General features: G+C 47.0%; 1 protein-coding gene across 2 annotated transcripts in view; it reads left to right on the top strand.

Annotated features, from left to right (window-relative positions):
• The window catches only part of WNT3A (Wnt family member 3A), a 118896-nt gene that overhangs the window by 47803 nt on the left and 57198 nt on the right, over window positions 1–13895 (top strand). The window contains exon 1 of one of the 2 annotated variants that reach the window (XM_073329599.2): window positions 11633–11643. The exons of the other annotated variant lie outside the window; for it this stretch is intronic. The gene's annotated coding sequence lies outside the window, so the exon portion shown is untranslated. Of the gene's footprint in view, window positions 1–11632; window positions 11644–13895 lie in introns of those variants that run through there. 2 annotated transcript variants of the gene reach the window in all.

Genomic DNA, 13895 nt, shown 5'->3' with positions numbered 1-13895 from the left:
TGTGGAAGGCAAGTCAAGCCAGCACTAAGAATAGCTTTACACCCCCCACCACGAGGTATTCTGTGTATCACATGTACATTACCGGAAAAGCTATTTTACAAATGCTTGAGTGTTTTCAAAGAGCTCATCTAGACAGTGTGGCAAGGGGGACAACAGGGGTGTGATTTCTAACTGGTTCATGTGGACTCATGGTGCACACTAAAAACTCCCTAGTGGAGTACTGTTTCAAACAGCACTGCGCACCAACAGCATCTACACGGACTAATTAATGAGTCCCACATCACACCCCATAGTGCATTATCCCACCGTGTAAACAAGCCCAAAGTTTAGGAGCCTGATCCTTAACTCCCCCTTAAAGGGGCACCTGTGGATTTCATCATCAAGGCGGAATCCTCCACGTCAGGGGCAGGGTGGGGGGGCGTGCCCCAAGCAGAAGTGGGTGGGGCTAGCATGCACAGCCAAGCAGTGTCCCCACCTGAGATCTGGAGTATGCTTCAGTTCCCCCCAGGGACGCTGCCCTCCCATAGGCCGTTGTCATGGGTCAGGCCTCCTGAGAAGCTGAATGATTATTAACCTTGCATAATCCCGCAAGCACATCAGTTCTGCAGGTGACAAGAAGAAACCCACGCTAGGAAAAATCCATCTGTCAAACCCGTTGACCCTGGAGCTTTGTTGTTATTATTAGTATTAGCAGGAGGAGGGTTTTAAAGTAAACACAAGAGATACCTTGGCACAGGAGCTCCCAGCAGAAGGCTGGGATTGCTTTACAGATCTCTTGGCTGCTTTCCCTCTGCGTGTCCAAGCTGGTATCGCTGCCTGATAGTGAACAGCCATCTGCTAATCGATTGCTATCTGGCAGGCTGCCTGCCTTCCCACAGCTGCTTGAGGAAAGAAATCATTAACTCTAAGATGCTGTAGGAAAAGCTCTGTGGGCGCGGCTCCGATTTGATGCAGCCCCATACAGGTCCCCTCTGCTGGCTGCTTCTTGTTCCGAACGGCTTCCTGTCCCCATTAGACATGACTTCCTTTGCCCTCCCCGTCTCCATGTTCACCCTCCTGTTTCCAGCTCAGACATTTGGATTGGTTCTCCCAGTCCCTGCACACAGTGCCCGATCCCCTCCCCTGTTTTCTCCTAATTCTTGCCTTCCTCAGCTCCCTCCCACACTCTTCCTCTCTCATGCCTTGCGGGGAGGAGGGATAGCTCAGTGGTTTGAGCATTGGCCTGCTAAACCCAGGGTTGTGAGCTCAATCCTTGAGGGGACCATTTAGGGATCTGGGGCAGAAATTGGGGATTGGTCCTGCTTTGAGCAGGGGGTTGGACTAGATGACCTCTGGAGGTCCCTTCCAACCCTGATATTCTATGATTCTATGCCAACCGTCTTCCCCCGTCTCACCAGCACCCAATGACTGCGTGAGGACTGACTCACTGGCTGTCATTGTCATTGGGATTAGGGTTTACCAGATCCCCATAAAACTATCGGGTGAGGCCGTGCTGAGGAATGCCAAGCAACTGCGCTTCTGAGTCACTGGGTGTGAAGTCATTTGTGCCAGGGCTACGGGTGGGCAAGAGACAATCTCCAACCACTCCAGAGACATCAGCCTGCAGTATACACACTGATGAAAGCCCCCTTTAGCCCTTCGCCAGCTCGTCCCCTGCCACGCTTCACACCATCCAGCAATGTTCCACTGAGATCAGTTGGAACAGTAGCTGGTATATTCCGCAACATGAGAAGGGGTTTGCAACTAAATGGACATAGGACGTTGGGACGTTTAACCTAAATGGAAGTAGCCAGTTAGCTGACCGTGCCTGAAATTTCCTTGCCTGATCAGAGGCCATTGGGTGCCTCAATGTTCCATCTGAGTTGCCAGTTCCACTAAGATTTATCGTGCTTCCCTCAACAGCGGTGGCCTCATTCTGGGAAGTGAATTTAATTTCCCCTCTTCTTCCTACATGCCATTGAATAAAAACTTTCATCTCAAAGGACCCCTCGCAAAGTAGCTTTACACCTATCTATAGCTATATAACCACAGCAGAGCCACGTGACAAATAGTATTTATCATGCAGTTTTGACCACTTTTTCTGCACTCTGCCCACTAATCCATCCTGTGGTCCATAGATGCCCTGGTTATATGCAGAGTATTTGCTAGTGGCCTGTGGAGAGTTGGCTTGTCACATGGCACTGCCTCCTTATTTCCAGCTACTAAATTGCATTCATAGACAGCCTGCAAACACATTCAATACTTTCCTAATGTTACTCAAAGCTGGCTGAACATTGTCAAATCACCCAGGCCTCAACTGGAGTACTGTGTCCAGTTCTGGACACCACATTTTAAGAAAGATGAGGACAAATTGGAGAAAGTCCAGAGGAGAGTGACAAAAGTGATGAAAGGTCTAAAAAACATGACCTCTGAGGAAAGATTAGAAAAATTGGGATAGTTTAAGATGGAGAAAAGAAGATTGAGGGGGGACATAACAGCCTTCAGGTACCTAAGGTTATTATAAAGAGGAAGGGTGATACATTTTTCTCTTTATCCACTGAGGACAGGACAAGAAGCAATGGGCTTAAATTGCAGCAGGAGAGGTTTAGGTTGGACATTTGGAAAAATGTCCTGACTGTCAGGGTAGTTAAGCACTGGACCAAATGATCTAGGGAGGCTGTGGAATCTTCATCTTTGGAGGTTTTTAAGAGCAGGTTAGACAAACACCTGTCAAGGGTGGTCTAGATAATACTTAGTCTTGCCATGAGGCCGGGAACTGGACTAGATGACCTATGAAGGTCCCTTCCAGGCCTATATTTCTATGATTCTATGACTGAGGGTTTTTTCCTAGCAGAAACTAGTTGCTTGGGATAATGGAAATTTTACCCCTCAAATTTTCATTTTTGTCAAAGACATTTTTGAGAATCATAAAACCTCCCAGAAAACTAATTTTTGTATTTGTTTTGGGCAGGTTTGCGGGGGGTTGCAAGGAAAATCCCCAATTCCCCGACCAGCTGTAATGTAACTTTCCCACATTAGCAAGTGATTCCATTGCCATAGGACTGTTATATGATCACAAAGGGTAAGAGAGGTGGCCCGGGCTATTGTGAGTAGGAAGGGAAGTGTCCACAGAAAATATCTCCATTAAGACATAGCCCACCCTGTGGAAAAGTTTAAGAACCCTTGTCTGTGAGATATATGCCATCACCATGACACAAATGAGAGGACCCATCTTCTCCTTGGCCAGAGCAGCTGTGAAATCACAGCCAACACAGCTCTTCCCCAGAGCAAACCCAGGCTGTGGGCAAAAGGCAGACCCAAAACACTCTCATCCTACTTTGCAGGGAGGACAAAAAGAATATGGGACAAACGCATGAACTGGATGTTTTGGGGGGCAAGAACTGGCATTGACTATGTTTGTGCAGCACCTAGCTGGCTGGCCTCCAGAATCTCCAGAGCAGAGCAACCCCCAAATCAAAGCCCTCTGATCTGCCCCCTTTGAATCCAGAGTACATCTATACTAGAGTGACTCTATCAGCATGGCTATACCATTGCAGCTGTGCTGCATAACCCCGTAGCGTAGGCACCGCCAACACCAGCAGAAGGGGGATTTTCATAGCTGTAGGAACACCACCTCCCCAAATAACGGTAGCTGTGGGTGACAGAAGCATTCATCTGTCCTAGCTGCATTGACCCTGGGAGGTTGGCTGGTACAGCTCTGCCGCTCAGGGATGTCGATCTAACTTATGCGTATAGACCCTTTATCCTGCCAGAGCTGTGTAAAGTAGGCTTAGGATACATCTACGCTGCCATCGGAGGTGTGATTGCAGCAACTGTAGACACACCTGAGCTAGCTTTCATCTCGCGAACATGGGTGTCAACAGCAGTGAAGCTGTGGCAGCTTGAATAACTACCCAAGGTGCCAGGTAGGTTTCTCTAGCTCATGCTGCCACAGCTTCACTTCTACTGCTGCCTGAGCTGGCTAGATTAAAGGTAGCTCAGGTCCATCTGTCTGTGTTGCAACATTTCCCCCTCCTCCGCCCCCAGGACTGCAGTGTCAATATTGTGTAAACAAGAATCAGGGCCTGAGACTTTAGCAGTGGGTTGAATGGAAAGAGGGGCGATGACTCATTAGAGCAGGGCTAGGAAAGGATCCTGTTGACCTATGACTCACGTCCTGATTCTGGAGACGCTATGAGTTTAATTTACATATTATTTGATAAACTGCTTGTAATAGTTGTGAGGGAAGCCAACAGAGCTGCAATGCAATGTCCAGTATACACAGTAACGTTAAGGTGGGCTTGGCAATGAGCTGAAGCCTAGTAGTTATATGTTAGTTAGCACGAAGTAACACATAAGTTAGCATAAGTAAGTGACCTAGGGTTATAAGACTGAAACCTGTCCATATGTAGCTTGTGATAAACAAATATAGTGTAGAACCACGAAAGAATGGATTTTTGTGGGGGGCGGCAGGGAATTTTTAGTATGTGAAATCACGAGGTAGCCACGTGAGCCTGTTGCAAATATTGACCCATGCATTGATGCAACAATCGGAACTCCAGTCATGGTTTCCCAGACAGCTATGCCTGGACTGGTGGCTAGAAACCGGTGTAAATATGGTCACCGAATGCGTTACCTAGGGAGGTGGTGGAATCCCCTTCCTTAGAAGTTTTTAAGGTCAGGCTTGACAAAGCCCTGGCTGGGATGATTTAGTTGGGATTGGTCCTGCTCTGGGCAGGGGGTTGGACTAGATGACCTCCAGAGGTCCCTTCCAACTCTGATATTCTATGATTCTATGTGTGGGTGTTGGGGAAAAGAAGGTATAAAATAGGGTGTATGGCCAACCTTCAGCTGGGATCACAAGTGGTTGGCAGCTCAAATGTCATCTCCATTCATGATGGTCTCCACTTACTTTTCTTTCCATCTTCACTTCTAAGGGTCGAGTCGTGCGTATGCACAATGTAGAGGGGACGTATTGTTGTATTTTCCTTGTTTTGTTACATTTGTCTATTATTTTAATTACGCGTGTCTGTAGGAAATAACCCTATAAAGTCTCTATGTGTGCTCCACCAGTCTCAGATTCAGTAAAAAATTTCGCATGTAGCCTCCTGAGTAAAGAACCTGTTATTAGTGACAGGTGCATTGTTGCCTATAAACTTATCAAAGCCCATGTAGAGGCGACACGGGGTCACGTCCCTCGCAAGATCTGCTGCTTGGCTTGTACTGTGCGTGCTCACTAACGCTGCTGAAGCCAGCTGCCCTCACTCTGCCCCCCACACTATTGGCAGGCACGGGTCATGTCTGAGCCCAAATATAGGGGTAGTGTGGAAAAAAGCACAGAGATGGTTTGGGGCAAAGTGGTCAAATTGACTTGTAGACTGGCAGCCTCAGCAGAGAGGCCAAGGGTTAAATGACCCTGGAGAGCCCATTCTCATGCCAGCTGTGGTGGCGGTCCTTCTAAGTCATGGTTCAGGAGCAGTGCAGGGGTGGGCGAAATCATCAATACTCTTCTGTGGATATAAAGAGGAAGCCAGCCTCCAGGGCTTCAATTTATACTCTTTAGCTCAATATCAATAATTAGAAAAACACACAACCCCTTAACACACACTATGTTCCTCATATAGGCCCTGATTCAGCAAAGCAATTAAACATGGGCTCAGTTTTAAGAGGGTCCTTAAGTCCTTTCAAATATTAAAATTAAGCAAGTGCTTGACTGCTCTCTAGAATTGGGATGCTTTCCTTAATCAAGGCTTCTCCCTTAGTTTTCCATAGCAGTATTTTATGACTTAAGTCTTTCGTAGGGATTCATCCGGGAAAGAGAGAGCGCAAAATGGGGAGAAAACAAAGAGGAGGAAATTTTATGGCTTTGTAAACGGCTGTAAGCAATGTCTCAAGTCGGTCAGACCGGTCTGAGTTGACAAGGCAATGTCTTCAATTATATAGCATGCCGTAGCCTGTAAGAATGAAATCAATTTGTTATTTTTCTGGGAGAACACTGTAGCGTGAGTTCACACATTTCCTAAGCCTGATGACTCAGTTAATTCCAAAGAATTAGCTTTCTGACATTAGCGAGTGTGTGTTCTGGGTGTGCAAAACGTAGCTTTAAAAAGCCATCTGCGATGGAGTGAGTGTGAAATATACATGGCTTAGTGCAGAACTATGAGGAAATTGGATACAATTTTCATCGTCATCATCATCACTGTAATGCCTAGGTCTTACATAGTGTGTTTCATCTATAGATCTCATTTCAACAGTGACTTAGCCACTTAGTTGCCTTAGGGGTAAAACTGTCTAAGTGATTTAGGAGCCAAATTTTGCTGATTTAGGAGACACATTTTTCAAGTGTCTCAGGAATGCAAGGCCCAAATCCTCAAAGGTCTGACATGCCTAACTCTTGTTTAAATCAATGAGAATTAGACACCTAAATACCCTTGAGGATCTGGCTCTGAGGAGTCTAAATCTCACTGACTTTCAAGGAGATTTAGGCTCCTAAAGGCCAAATTTTTAATGACATTTAGATGCCTAACTCCCATTGATTTCAGTGATAGGCATCTAAATACCTTTAAAGGTCTGGCCCTAAGTGCCTAAATCACTTAAGTGTTTTTCAATTGTACCCAATATGTGTTTGTTTTGGGGAGGGGGGGTTCCCACATTTTGTCACGAATGAATCAGAAAATCTGCCTCATTTACATACAAAATGGTGCCAGGGCGTGGGAATTTTCTGAGCATAGATGGGGGTGTTGTCCAATGAGCCAGGTGTGGCCTTTGCACTGCAAGCCCCCAGAAAGACATATTTTCTACACACCGCGAATAAAAGATATTTGTCGGTCACGAAATGGCATGAAGCACAGCAGCAAAAATGTTCACATGAACACTGCTTTCAGCTGCAGATAACAGTTGTGCCCATAGTTTATTCATCCCAGGTAACTGTATTCATCAGCAATATCATTGTGTGAAAAGAACAGGAGGACTTGTGGCACCTTAGAGACTAACCAGTTGATTTGAGCATAAGCTTTCCTGGGCTAAAACCCACTTCATCAGATGCAGGTGAGCTGTAGCTCACGAAAGCTTATGCTCAAAGAAATTTGTTCGTCTCTAAGGTGCCACAAGTCCTCCTGATCTTTTTGCCAATACAGACTAACACGGCTGCTACTCTGAAACCTGTCATTATGTGAGTTCATTATAACCATGAGATTTACAGCTCTCATAAACTGCGGGGTAGGTGGCAGATTGAAACATTAAGGAGAATGCAGCTATAATGCCTTGTGCTGTGGGGTTAGCAGCTCTTGCAAGACAAGCAGAAGTTCCCAGCCTCAGAAGTGAGGGGGAAGACCAGGACAAGGTAGAATGTTGTACAGGTGATGCCATTGTGATTGTCCTTGGTGTGGCTTGAGGGGTCACTAAGCGGCTGTCTTTCAGTTCATATGTAAAAGAGAAGACCTAATTGCCTATGGTAATTAAAGAGCTCCGGGCACTTTTTGCAAGAAGCTGGGCTGTTAATTCTAGTGTCCTATTCTATTGTGGTCTCACATTGTGCTCAACACCATAGGATCTGAGCATCTTCCAGTCATTCATTAAGCAATGCGACTAACTTTCCTCACGTTTGTTTTCTCATCCTCTCCCCGTGGGAAAACTGTGAGCAGTGGATTGTTTTGTTTTGGACATTTCTTTTAGAATGCACACACACACATTTGCTATATGTTTATACTAGAGAAGGTGCAGTCCAATGCACCTTGCACTTGGAGTGGGAGGTGGTGAGCTTTGTGATGGTCTTTAGTTCCTGTTGGAATGAATTCTCCTGGCCAAATCTCAGTTTAGATCATTCATTCTACCTCCTTCCAGTCCACCTGAACTTTCTGCGGAGTATGGTATTCTCCACTTCCGGATCCAAACTGTTGGGTTCTGTTGTTGTGCACTGTTAAATAGCTGCCGCATTCCACACCAGAGGTAGCTGTATTTCTGTGGTCAGTGAAGTGTTTCCTATGTCTCCTTTGCTGAAAGCACGCAGGGATCCTCTGTTGAAAGGCACTACATACATGTTGTTGTTGGAGCAGGGAAGGGGTGACGAAAGTACTTGTGGAACTGAAGTTACCTGCATGTATAAGTCTTTGTACAATCAGACCCGTACATGGTACTATGTACACACCAGGAGCAGTGGCAGCTTCCTAAAAGTGGAGGGGCCACCGGTGCCCTGCCCCCTCACCACCCTTTCCCCCCCGCGCCTCTGCCCCTGCACCGCCTCTTCTCCCCAAGTCCCCGCCCATGCACTGCCCCTTTCCCTGGGCCCCTACACCGCCTCTTGCCCCACGACTCTGCCCCTTGCTCACTCCTCTCTGCCCCCTCCCCCTGTCACTCGTCCTGATGGCCAGTAGAAAGTGATGGAGCGATGGCCCCCTGGCCCCACCTGTTAAAGCGCCCATGGTACGTACTTGTATGTGTCTATATATAGGGCCCTACCAAACTCAGGGTCCATTTTGGTCAATTGCATGGTCATAGGAGTTTAAAAATCGTAAATTTAATGATTTCAGCTATTTAAACCTGAAATGTTATGGTGTTGTAATTGTAGCGGGTCCTGACCCTAAAAGGAGACGTGCGGGTGTCACAAGGCTATTGTGTGCGGGGAGGGTGGGGTCGTGGCCCTGCTACACTTCCTTCTGCGATGCTGCTGGCAGCAGCGCTGCCTTCAGAGCTGGGAAGCTGGAGAGCAGCAGCTGGTGGCCGGGAGCCCAGCTCTGACGGCAGAGCCACCGCCAGCCGCCACCACCATGGTCTGGTATTGCCACCCCTATTTCTATGCCACTGCTGAAGGGGTGCTGCCTTCAGAGCTGGGTGCCCGGCCAACAGCCACTGTTCTTCGGCTGCCCAGCTCTGAAGGCAGTGCAGAAGTAAGGATGGCAATACTGCGACCCCTCTAAAATAACCTTGCGACCCTTTGGGTCAGGACCCCCAATTTGAGAAATGCCGGTCTCCCCCGGGAAACCTGTATAGTATAGGGTAAAAGCACACAAAAGACCAGATTTCACAGTGGGAGACCAGATTTCACAACCTGCGACGCGTTTTTCATGGCGGTGAATTTGGTAGGGCCCTATCTATATATAAGTCAGTAACTTAATCATATCACTTCAGGCCCATGGGTGGTGGGTATCATAGGCTGGGGGAGGCTGAGCCTCCCCAAACAGCCTGGTGTGGCCTCGCCCATGCTCTGTCCCCAGACCACTTCCTGCAGTTCCCGCTCTTCTGTGGCCCAAGGTGGCTGGGGCTGGGGTGGGCCAGCCTGCTGCCGGGACTCGGGATGGCTGGGGCCTCTGGCACTGGTGCTTGCAAGGCCCAGGGCTGGGGTCGGGGCAACGCCACTGCCTGCCTGGTGCCGGGGGATCTGGGACCACACCGCCCAGCCGACCTGTGCTCTGGGGCTGGGGGCACTGGGGCCAAGCTACACGCCCAGCTACCCGGTGCTCTGGGGCTGGGGGGCCGGTGGCTGCGGTAGGGGTTCCCTGGGTGCCTGCAGGGGAGGGGGGCAGAAGGATGGGGAGGGATTGGGTCTTGGGCAGAAGGGGAGGGGCTGGGGACTAGCCTTCCCCAATGGCCAGTTCACCAGCCATCCATGCTCAGGGCTATTTTATGAGAGTAAAGATCAGGTATCGGAAATCGCCTTAGTCTATTGTGAATTTCCTCAGAACTTCTGAGAGCATTAGAACTAGGACCTGCATTTGTCTGAATTATTTAAAAAGGTACAAGTCAAAGAAATACACCTCGCCCTTCGAGTGGAAGGAGGTGTATCAGCAAAGTGATGCAGTTGCACAAAAGGCAAATGCAATTCTGGGACATATTAACAGGAGAGTCGTATGTAAGACTTGGGAAGTAACTGTCCTGCTCTGCTTGGCACTGAGGAGGCCTAAGCTGCAGTGCTGTGTCCTGTTTTGGGCACCACAACTTAAGAAAGGTGTGGACAAACTCAAATGGGTCCAGAGGTGCGCAGCAAAAATGAAAAGAGGTTCAGAAAACCTGAGCTATGAAGTAAGGATGAAAGGATCGGGCAGATTTAGTCTAGAGAGGAGAAGGCTGAGGGGGGACATAATGACTGACTTCAAATATGTAAAAGGTTGCTATAAAGAGGACAGCGATCAATTGTTCTCTGTGTCCACTCAGAATAGGACAAGACGTAATTGGCTTACTTTGCAGCAAGGGAGATTTAGCTTAGATATTAGGGAAAAAATTCTAACTGTAAGGCTATTTAAGCACTGGAACCGGTTACCTGGGGAGGTTGTGGAATCCCCATTAATGGAGGTTTTTTAAAAACATGTCAGACAAACACCTGTCAAGGATGGTCTAGGTCTAATTAATCCTACCTCAGCATGGGGAGATGCACTCGGTGACCTCTTGAGGTCCCTTCCAGGCCTGCATTTTTATGATTCCATGATTCTATGATGATTTGAAAAACAAGGATTGTATTTTATTTTGATTTATTGGGCACAGGATGTAGAACTGAAAAACCCAAATTGATCTTAATGGAATATTCAATATTTCACATGTATCTGGCAGCCACACGATCTCCAAGAGCTGTTATTTTTTTATCAAAACTTTTTTTTTTTTTTTGGTGGCCAAAATAACGCTTTTTAACCAAAATTTCTATGGAAAATGTTCATTTTGACCCAATTTGTCTTTTTTTAAAATGGAAAAATAGCAAAGAAATCTGTCCCGTCCCCTCAGCAACCTGCATTTTCCATTTTAAAAAAATGGGGGGATAATTATTTTTTGCCCAAAACCAGTTTTCAAGCATTTATCGGTTTTTATTTTTTGTCAGAAAAGAGAAAAAAAATTCACAGAAAGTATATATATATTTTTAAATTCAAAAATTCCTGTAAAAATAATTGGCATTTTCCAAATGGCTCCATCCGTCTGTCTAGCTATCTGCCTGTGTGTGTTTTTGTAGGGGGGTGGGGGGATCCATCACCATGGCATTTGAGTTTCCTGAAGCCAGAACAGTGGGTACATTCTTTCATGGAGACTAGGAATCAACACTTTTTTATTGGAGGGAATGGGGCAAGGAAAGAGACAAACTCTGGCTTCAGTCCCATGAGTCCACTGCACACAGACCGGCCATTGTTGTCTTCCATTCATGGAGGTTCCATCCATGGAGACTTCACAGGGCTGTTCTTTTCCCATGGCTCTGTTTTTCCCAAGAGCATCCTTATGCTGGTAAATATCCGTTTCAGTCTTCGAATGTCTGCGTGCTGAGATGCTTGCCTCAGCTGACCCTCCCAACCTTTAGAGGCTCCCCTTTGCTAGGAGTATGGCACTGGAAACGGTGCTGTCTAAATGCTGCATAATGGAATTAGGTGTCCCTGTTAACTACTGGTAGTTTGCTGCTTTGGTACCAGGGAAAGGTGTTGACAGTTGTCACAGTGTATGGTGCTTTACTGACTAAGGCGACATGAAAAGTCCTTGCCCTGGATGATCTTACAACATAAGGACCTGGTTGTCCCCTTTTCCATGGGAAATGGGGAGAGAACTGAAAAGGAGGAAATCTCCATAGAGTTCTTCTCTCAAAGTGCATCCTGAATGGTTCTCTCACCTTGGGTCTGGCCCACAAACCCTATGGCTTCCCTGAGATCTCCACAGGTCCTGAGGCATCTATAGGAGGCTATGGCTATCTGAGAGGAGGTCATGTGAGCTTCCACATCAGCTCCTCATTCCCCTTTTCCCTCTCAGGCTGGGATCCTCGCTACCAGGACTTTCACAGCTGGCCCTCCTCCTCCCCAAATGCTCCTTGTGTTACCTTTGTGCCGTGATTTTCACAGGGCTCTTTTGGGGGTAGAGGAATGATGTGCAACTTCTTAGTCTGGCCACTCCTCCCCTAAGCTGCCCTCTGCCAGACAGGAGGGGTCAGACCCAAGCAAAGAGGATCCCGTATTTGTGTGAATCAAGGGAATATGATTGGGCCCTAAGATAGACATGGCAGAAGGAGAGAGAACATTAGGAAGAGAGAGGAGTAGGGGGGTCTGCATTTGGGAAGGTAAGTGGGTCATGAGGAGAGATCTGAAGGAGGAGAGGCAGGTTACCTCTTTCAGGGATCCCATGCAAAGATGGCAGCATGGGAAGAAGCACAGAGGTACCTGTAAGAGAAGGATACAGTGCAAATTAAGATACAGTTGGCTAAATTCACACCCGATGTAAGCAGGTGCCGCTCCAGCAAGTTTAGGTGCTTGCTTTACACTGGGATTGACTTAAGTCTAGGAATCAGAATTATTAGTGTCACTTGTGTTGCTCAATTCTCAAAACAAAGCTTACGCTGGATGTAAGTTGTGCATTGGCCTTGTGATAGGCCTTCTGCACAGGGGAGAATTTCATCCTGGCTGTATAATGTTTTATAAAGGCAGCTATTTTGCTAATGGCTGGTGGCTTCCAAGGACTTCCAGTGAGGGTGTCTTAGTAATGGTTGGAGCCAGTGAAGGTGCTCTTGGTCATGAATGGCAAATAGACAATGCAAAAAGCCAAAGAGTTCATAGCGATATGGGCTAAGCGGGCCGTGATAGAGTGTATTCCCCTCTACCAGCTGTTATTGGTGTAGCAAGAACTTTGGAAAGCTCTAGCAGGAAGTTGGTGAAAGTTGCTGCATTGACCCGCTGATGAGTTGAGCTATACCAGCGTAGGGCACGTCTACATTAGAAATGCTACAGTGGCACAGCTTCAGTGCTGTCGTGTAGACACTAACTCCAGGGGCAAAAGTAAATCTACTTCTCCGAGAGGCGGAAACTAGGTCGACGGAAGAATTCTTCCATTGATCTAGCAGTATCTACACCAAGGCTTAGATTGCCCTTACATCTCTCAGGGGAGTGACTTTTTCACACCCCTGAGCAACGTAGCTATGTTGACTTAACTTTATAGTGTCGACCAGCTCAGAAGCTCTGTAGCGTAGACAGAACTCTCTTTTTCTGGAGCAATTTGATCCTAGAAGCAGAGCTCTGAAAATGGTGTCTGGTGTGGTGGATAGAGAAGGGGATTAGGCACTTAGGTCAACTACTGACTGATTGGAGGAGCAGGTTCAGTTGATTTGGGTAAGGAGGGTAGTGCATTGCAAAGAAAAATGGTAACTATGGATTGAATTATACACTTTAGGGTAGGTAAAGGTTAAAGATTAAACCAAGAACGTTGGTTGTGAATATGCAGAATAGCATTGTATTGTCTTTGTTTAGACTGCTCACAGGAATGGATTTTCCAGGTTTCTCTTAAATTAAGGGTGGGGACGGGCAAACTAGCTTGAAGAAAAATCACCTGACCCTTCTCCCCACCCCAAATTTGAGCAGAACCTGTTCTGAGGCTCAACATTTACAAATCTCTCAAGTTTTAGTGCTTTTCTAGTGACAAGAGGGAAGAGGGGAGTTGGCAACATGTTCTGGGAAGCCCTGAAATGCATGAGATTTGGAGACAAATGGCTGGCTAGATCCCAGAGGGCAGTGAAGGATTTACTGAACGCCACACATCCTAACCAAGAGAAAACACCAAACTTGAAAAATGTCTCCCCTACCCACTGTATTCTCAACATTGCCAAAATGTAGAAGATCTGCTTGGGATCAGGACAAGAAGAAGGAGTTGAGGAGGAAGAAGAAGGGAGCTGGTTGCTGGGAAAAATGAGAAGGATGGGTGTTGGGAGCTAGCAGACCTCAAAAGCTTTGGGTAACCTTGAAGCAAGTTTCTGAACTTCAGGGGTTTATCCAAACTTTTCCCAACTTTTTTGTTGGTTTGTTTGTTTCTGAGCTCGGCACATCATTAACTCCAGATGGCCAAAGACAACAAAGAATCTGGGGCTTCTCCATGGCAGAAGCCGGTGAACTTTGTAGACAGAGATCAAGTGGTTTTGTTTAAATATTAGACACACTAGAGAGAGGCCGATGGAAAGTGCCGTGATTGGAGCA

Source organism: Lepidochelys kempii, chromosome 2, assembly GCF_965140285.1.
Source record: "Lepidochelys kempii isolate rLepKem1 chromosome 2, rLepKem1.hap1, whole genome shotgun sequence".
Classification (NCBI taxonomy): Eukaryota; Metazoa; Chordata; order Testudines; family Cheloniidae; genus Lepidochelys; species Lepidochelys kempii.
The sequence above is the reverse complement of the archived record's forward strand: the minus strand, read 5'-3'. Positions and strand labels throughout refer to the sequence as shown.